Source organism: Salvelinus namaycush, unplaced genomic scaffold (genome assembly GCF_016432855.1).
Source record: "Salvelinus namaycush isolate Seneca unplaced genomic scaffold, SaNama_1.0 Scaffold912, whole genome shotgun sequence".
In the NCBI taxonomy this organism is placed as follows: Eukaryota; Metazoa; Chordata; class Actinopteri; order Salmoniformes; family Salmonidae; genus Salvelinus; species Salvelinus namaycush.
This window is the reverse complement of record NW_024061656.1, coordinates 1-8331: the sequence shown is the minus strand read 5'-3', so window position 1 is coordinate 8331 and position 8331 is coordinate 1.

Here is an 8331-nt window from a genome sequence, read left to right as displayed (position 1 = left end):
GTAGGGCTCTGGTCAAAACGTTTCTCTGCAGTAGGGCTCTCTGGTCAAAACGTTTCTCTACAGTAGGGCTCTGGTCAAAACGTTTCTCTGCAGTAGGGCTCTGGTCAAAACGTTTCTCTGCAGTAGGGCTCTGGTCAAAACGTTTCTCTGCAGTAGGGCTCTCTGGTCAAAACGTTTCTCTACAGTAGGGCTCTGGTCAAAACGTTTCTCTGCAGTAGGGCTCTGGTCAAAACGTTTCTCTGCAGTAGGGCTCTGGTCAAAACGTTTCTCTGCAGTAGGGCTCTGGTCAAAACGTTTCTCTACAGTAGGGCTCTGGTCAAAACGTTTCTCTACAGTAGGGCTCTGGTCAAAACGTTTCTCTGCAGTAGGGCTCTGGTCAAAACGTTTCTCTGCAGTAGGGCTCTGGTCAAAACGTTTCTCTGCAGTAGGGCTCTGGTCAAAACGTTTCTCTACAGTAGGGCTCTGGTCAAAACGTTTCTCTGCAGTAGGGCTCTGGTCAAAACGTTTCTCTACAGTAGGGCTCTCTGGTCAAAACGTTTCTCTGCAGTAGGGCTCTGGTCAAAACGTTTCTCTGCAGTAGGGCTCTGGTCAAAACGTTTCTCTGCAGTAGGGCTCTGGTCAAAACGTTTCTCTGCAGTAGGGCTCTGGTCAAAACGTTTCTCTACAGTAGGGCTCTGGTCAAAACGTTTCTCTGCAGTAGGGCTCTGGTCAAAACGTTTCTCTGCAGTAGGGCTCTGGTCAAAACGTTTCTCTGCAGTAGGGCTCTGGTCAAAACGTTTCTCTGCAGTAGGGCTCTCTGGTCAAAACGTTTCTCTACAGTAGGGCTCTGGTCAAAACGTTTCCACTAATGGTTAAGGTTAATATTGGGGAAGATCTGTACAGATCTAGGATCAGCTTTCCCAATATTACCCTGAACCATTAGTGGGGGGAAATGCTAAACTGACCCAAGATCAACATCTACAGGCAGCTTCACTCTACTTAATTCACTATTTTAAGAGAAAATGGTTGCCTCCAAAAATGCACCCTGTTCCCTGTATAGTACACTACCTTTTGACCAGAGCCCTACTGCACCATATAGGGAGTAGGGTGCCATTTGGGACCCTGGCCTTATTACAGAGTTGTACTTCTACCCAGTCAGTCTGTCCTTGGGATGTGGACAAAGTGACTTAGGAATTTTACAGTTTGGAAATGTGTATTCCACTCTCATTTACAGTAAGTGTCAAGTGCTTTATAGAGGGAGGGGGGGTCCACTTCTCAAGTGCTTTGTGGAGGGGGGGGGGATCCACTTCTCAAGTGCTTTGTGGAGGGGGGGGGGGTCCACTTCTCAAGTGCTTTGTGGAGGGAGGAGGGGGGGACCCACTTAAGTGCTTTGTAGAGGGGGGGTCCACTTCTCAAGTGCTTTGTAGAGGGAGGGGGGGGATCCACTTCTCAAGTGCTTTGTGGAGGGAGGGGGGATCCACTTCTCAAGTGCTTTGTGGAGGGAGGGGGGATCCACTTCTCAAGTGCTTTGTGGAGGGAGGGGGGGATCAGCTTCTCAAGTGCTTTGTGGAGGGAGGGGGGGATCCACTTCTCAAGTGCTTTATGGAGGGAGGGGGGGGGGTCCACTTCTCAAGTGCTTTGTGGAGGGGGGGGGGGGGGTCCACTTCTCAAGTGCTTTGTGGAGGGAGGGGGGGGGTCCACTTCTCAAGTGCTTTGTGGAGGGAGGGGGGGTCCACTTCTCAAGTGCTTTGTAGAGGGAGGGGGGATCCACTTCTCAAGTGCTTTGTGGAGGGAGGGGGGATCCACTTCTCAAGTGCTTTGTAGAGGGAGGGGGGGTCCACTTCTCAAGTGCTTTGTAGAGGGAGGGGGGGTCCACTTCAAGTGCTTTATGGAGGGAGGGGGGATCCACTTCTCAAGTGCTTTGTGGAGGGAGGGGGGGTCCACTTCAAGTGCTTTATGGAGGGAGGGGGGATCCACTTCTCAAGTGCTTTCCTTTTTATGTTACAAGTGAGATCATGCAGATATTGATTTGATTTTCAAACACTGTTTTCAGGAGATCTATTCACAATAAGTCTGTCTTTCTCACACCCCAGCAGTATTGATAGGCCAGGACTAATTAGCCCCCAACCTCTACTGTACACTGCAGTCCTTTTCCAATAGACCGATCCATTTCCATTTGTCAAACCCACTCATGCACACAAAGTACAACCCGATAATTAGACCTGTACCCCGGTCCCTTGCTATTCAGGGTGGTAAGAGGGAGGGTATTATATTGATTGTGTATTTGGGCGTTTAGTTATGCTACATAAAGTATTGATTGTATATACAGTACCAGTCAAAAGTTTGGACACACCTACTCATTCAAGGGTTTTTCTTTATTTGTACTATTTTCTACATTGTAGAATAATAGTGAAGACATCAAAACTATGAAATAACACATGGAATCATGTAGTAACCAAAAAAGTGTTGAACAAATCAAAATATATTTTATATTTGAGATTCTTCAAAGTAGCCACCCTTTGCCTTGATGACAGCTTTGCACACTCTTGGCATTCTTGAAAACCCTTGAATGAGTAGCTGTGTCCAAACTTTTGACTGGTACAGTATGTTTTAATTATTGATTAAAGTTGAACATCTCTTTGATATTTATCATCATGTTACATGATTGTACGCTGAATACATTTCTGTAAGGAGCTAGTTGTGTAAAATGACAAGGTGACCTGTCCTTTCTTTGCTTTTACCAAAACCTGTTAGCTTGTGTATTTCTCCTGAATCATTCTACGGCTCTCTGAATTGTCTGAAAAATCTCTCCTCTCCTCCTTCATGGTACTGATTTCAAAACTTCCCAGGTGAAATCCTGCGCTCATGATGAGATTTCACCGTACTTTTTTCACCTGTCAAGTATTTTCCAAGCGTTGCAGATAACTGGGAGGAGAGGACAGACTTCCAAGATATTGAGATAGAGCTCCAAATCGAAATAAATGGCAAGACATTCTGAGGGGAAAATCAAGAACGCTATTCAGTTACTCCCAATCCGACAGGAAGCTTATCAGGAAGAAAACCGAAGTGGTGATTGACAGATTGAATCAGTCTGGAGGAAATGGAATGGCAGCTCCTCCCCTACGGTGGCCCCGGAGGGACATTAGAAACCAACAATAATGAGCTGTCAATCAACATGTAGGTTGTTCTCGGTCTCTCTGTGTCCAGCTCTCTTTCCCTGTCTTCATTCATAAAGGCTGTATTGGCATGTAGAGTGTTACATCTCTCTGTCCCTGTCTTCATTCATAAAGGCTGTATTGGCATGTAGCGTGTCTGTCTAGGGCCCTCAAACTCAACTCTGGACCTGGAAGTCAGTACCACCATGTTATCATTGTCCCCCTCTAATCAGGGACTGATTTAAACCTGGGATCTCAGGTGTGGGCAATGAATGATCAGGTAGAACAGAAAAGCAGCAGGCTCTGGACCTCGTAGGGTCAGAGTTCAGGACCCCTGGATTAGTACTTGCCCCAAAGTAGGGGGTTGAAATGAGTTGAACCAGGCCAGTGTGAACTACAGCCAGTCAGTGGGGGGACAGACATGTTAAGTAGGGGGTTGAACCAGGCCAGTGTGAACTACAGCCAGTCAGTGGGGGGACAGACAGACATGTTAAGTAGGGGTTTGAACCAGGCCAGTGTGAACTACAGCCAGTCAGTGGGGGACAGACAGACATGTTAAGTAGGGGGTTGAACCAGGCCAGTGTGAACTACAGCCAGTCAGTGGGGGGACAGACAGACATGTTAAGTAGGGGGTTGAACCAGGCCAGTGTGAACTACAGCCAGTCAGTGGGGGGACAGACAGACATGTTAAGTAGGGGGTTGAACCAGGCCAGTGTGAACTACAGCCAGTCAGTGGGGGGACAGACAGACATGTTAAGTAGGGGGTTGAACCAGGCCAGTGTGAACTACAGCCAGTCAGTGGGGGGACAGACATGCTAAGTAGGGAGTTGAACCAGGCCAGTGTGAACTACAGCCAGTCAGTGGGTGGACAGACAGACATGTTAAGTAGGGGGTTGAACCAGGCCAGTGTGAACTACAGCCAGTCAGTGGGGGGACAGACAGACATGTTAAGTAGGGGGTTGAACCAGGCCAGTGTGAACTACAGCCAGTCAGTGGGGGGACAGACAGACATGTTAAGTAGGGGGTTGAACCAGGCCAGTGTGAACTACAGCCAGTCAGTGGACAGACATGTTAAGTAGGGGGTTGAACCAGGCCAGTGTGAACTACAGCCAGTCAGTAGGGGGACAGACAGACATGTTAAGTAGGGGGTTGAACCAGGCCAGTGTGAACTACAGCCAGTCAGTGGGGGGACAGACAGACATGTTAAGTAGGGGGTTGAACCAGGCCAGTGTGAACTACAGCCAGTCAGTGGGGGGACAGACAGACATGTTAAGTAGGGGGTTGAACCAGGCCAGTGTGAACTACAGCCAGTCAGTGGGGGGACAGACAGACATGTTAAGTAGGGGGTTGAACCAGGCCAGTGTGAACTACAGCCAGTCAGTGGGGGGACAGACAGACATGTTAAGTAGGGGGTTGAACCAGGCCAGTGTGAACTACAGCCAGTCAGTGGGGGGACAGACAGACATGTTAAGTAGGGGGTTGAACCAGGCCAGTGTGAACTACAGCCAGTCAGTGGGGGACAGACAGACATGTTAAGTAGGGGGTTGAACCAGGCCAGTGTGAACTACAGCCAGTCAGTGGGGGGACAGACAGACATGTTAAGTAGGGGGTTGAACCAGGCCAGTGTGAACTACAGCCAGTCAGTGGGGGGACAGACAGACATGTTAAGTAGGGGGTTGAACCAGGCCAGTGTGAACTACAGCCAGTCAGTGGGGGGACAGACAGACATGTTAAGTAGGGGGTTGAACCAGGCCAGTGTGAACTACAGCCAGTCAGTAGGGGGACAAGGCTCGTCCAACTCTGATCCGTCATGTTATTTCCTCAGCTGATAATAGAGGCACTTTAAATGTGTGATGAAAGGAGGTGTCGTCGTCATAGTGCCGACAGACTGATGAAGGAACTCTAAGCAGGCCTGGCTAGAGGATGGGAATGTCTGTGTACCAAATGGCACCGTATTCCCTATATAGTGCACTACTTTTGACCAGGGCCGATGGGGCTCTCTCCTCTATTCGTCCTTCTCAGTACCCCGGTCCATTACTCTCTCTCTCTCTCTCTCTCTCTCTCCCTTTGCTCCTTCCTTCCCCTCTCTCTCTTTCCTTCACTCCCTCCCTAATGTTCCTCAGTATCCTTCCCCTAATGTCTCTGCTGCATAAGCCTCACAATTACCCCCCCCCCCCCCCCCCCCCCTCCTCACCCTAGGGACGGGTCCACGGGGGTTCCACTCCAATAGGTTCAGCTGATAGGGTCAAAATTAACGGCTGACACCTACTACTGGCCTACGGGCTAATCAATGGGTGGGGGGGGGGATGGAGCTGTCAGGGGGGGTGGTGGAGGAGGAGGGGTCAGGGACTAGTAGACACGCTAAGGGTGCATCCCAAAAATGTTGTTCACTTGCTCACTTTCCTTCTGGATTTGAATAGACATGAGTGGTATATTGAGAGTCCCTCCAACCCACGTCTACACCAATCCAATGCTGTTAAATGTGGGGTGGGAGAGTAGGAAACCACTGAGGACTTCAGGAGGGAGGAGAGATTATTGGGACTCACGCTTGAGGATTGTGAGGGTGGGGTGTGTATAGGGAGGTTCTGGTGAGGGTAGTCGAAGCAGGAAGCAACATAACATTGCTAACTGTAGCCTAATGTGGAATGTACACACAGTCAGTCAGGACAGCATCAACTAGTCACAACCTTTACGCCATTTAAAACTCATTACAACTGTTCTAGTATCTAACTCCAAGGGAGTCAGGACAGTTTTCAGAGAGTTGTTTGCCGCTGGACTGTGATTCGATAGTTAACCTGAGGATTGACGGACAGGTGAGTGACTCTTTTTTTCTTCTTGCTTTCCTGGTTAGACTCCTTACCAGGACTTCAGATGAGTTGAGAAGAGAGACGAGAGAGCCACTAACCTAATGGGAAACAACATACAACAAATCAGATAGAAACAGCTGAGATGAGAACAATGACTTGTCCGTTATTTTAGTCCATTCTATCTCTCTCTGTCCTAGTCACTAGTGCTGAACCATGTTGTGTGGCAGAGGGCTGACACGGGTTATACGGGTTATCAGAGGGCTGATACGGGTTATCAGAGGGCTGACACGGGTTATCAGAGGGCTGACACGGGTTATACGGGTTATCAGAGGGCTGACACGGGTTATACGGGTTATCAGAGGGCTGACACGGGTTATACGGGTTATCAGAGGGCTGACACGGGTTATACAGGTTATCAGAGGGCTGACACGGGTTATACGGGTTATCAGAGGGCTGACACGGGTTATACGGGTTATCAGAAGGCTGACACGGGTTATACGGGTTATCAGAGGGCTGAGACGGGTTATACGGGTTATCAGAGGGCTGACACGGGTTATACGGGTTATCAGAGGGCTGAGATGGGTTATACGGGTTATCAGAGGGCTGAGACGGGTTATACGGGTTATCAGAGGGCTGAGACGGGTTATACGGGTTATCAGAGGGCTGAGACGGGTTATCAGAGGGCTGAGACGGGTTATACGGGTTATCAGAGGGCTGACACGGGTTATCAGAGGGCTGAGACGGGTTATCAGAGGGCTGAGACGGGTGATACGGGTTATCAGAGGGCTGAGACGGGTTATACGGGTTATCAGAGGCCTGAGACGGGTTATCAGAGGGCTGACACGGGTTATACGGGTTATCAGAGGGCTGACACGGGTTATACGGGTTATCAGAGGGCTGACACGGGTTATACGGGTTATCAGAGGGCTGAGACGGGTTATCAGGACGTGTGTGGGTGTCTCCGTCTTAACAGACACACGACAGGTGTCCTGCCTGTCCTGAGTCATGTTGCGTGAGTGTGAGAGGGGTTAGCAGGACTAACTATGGCTGATCCACACTACAGACCACAGGAGAGAGGGACCGAACTGGGTGAGTGAGGGGGGAAGAGGAATCCTACATCACTACCCAGCAGCTGACCCCAGCCTAGTCCACTACTAGTTACTACTACACACCACAATGTATTACACACCACAATATATTATACTACTACACACCACAACGTATTACACACCACAATGTATTACACTACTACACACCACAATGTATTACACACCACAATGTATTATACTACTACACACCACAGCGTATTACACACCACAATGTATTACACACCACTATGTATTACACTACTACACACCACAATGTATTACACACCACAATGTATTATACTACTACACAGCACAATGTATTATACACCACAGTGTATTATACTACTACACACCACAATGTATTACACTACTACACACCACAATGTATTACACTACTACACACCACAATGTATTACACTACTACACACCACAATGTATTACACACCACAATGTATTACACACCACAATGTATTACACACCACAATGTATTACACTACTACACACCACAATGTATTACACACCACAATGTATTACACTACTACACACCACAATGTATTACACTACTACACACCACAATGTATTACACACCACAATGTATTACAGTACTACACACCACAATGTATTACACACCACAATGTATTATACTACTACACACCACAATGTATTATACACCACAATGTATTACACTACTACACACCACAATGTATTACACTACTACACACCACAATGTATTATACTACTACACACCACAATGTATTACACTACTACACACCACAATGTATTACACTACTACACACCACAATGTATTATACTACTACACACTACAATGTATTATACACCACAATGTATTACACTACTACACACCACAATGTATTACACTACTACACACCACAATGTATTACACTACTACACACCACAATGTATTATACTACTACACACCACAATGTATTATACACCACAATGTATTATACTACTACACACCACAATGTATTACACTACTACACACCACAATGTATTACACTACTACACACCACAATGTATTACACACCACAATGTATTATACGTCTACACACCACAATGTATTATACTACTACACACCACAATATACTACACACCACAATGTATTACACACCACAATGTATTACAGTACTACACACCACAATGTATTGTACTACTACACAACACAATGTATTATACGTCTACACACCACAATATATTACACACCACAATGTATTATACGTCTACACACCACAATGTATTACACACCACAATGTATTACAGTACTACACACCACAATGTATT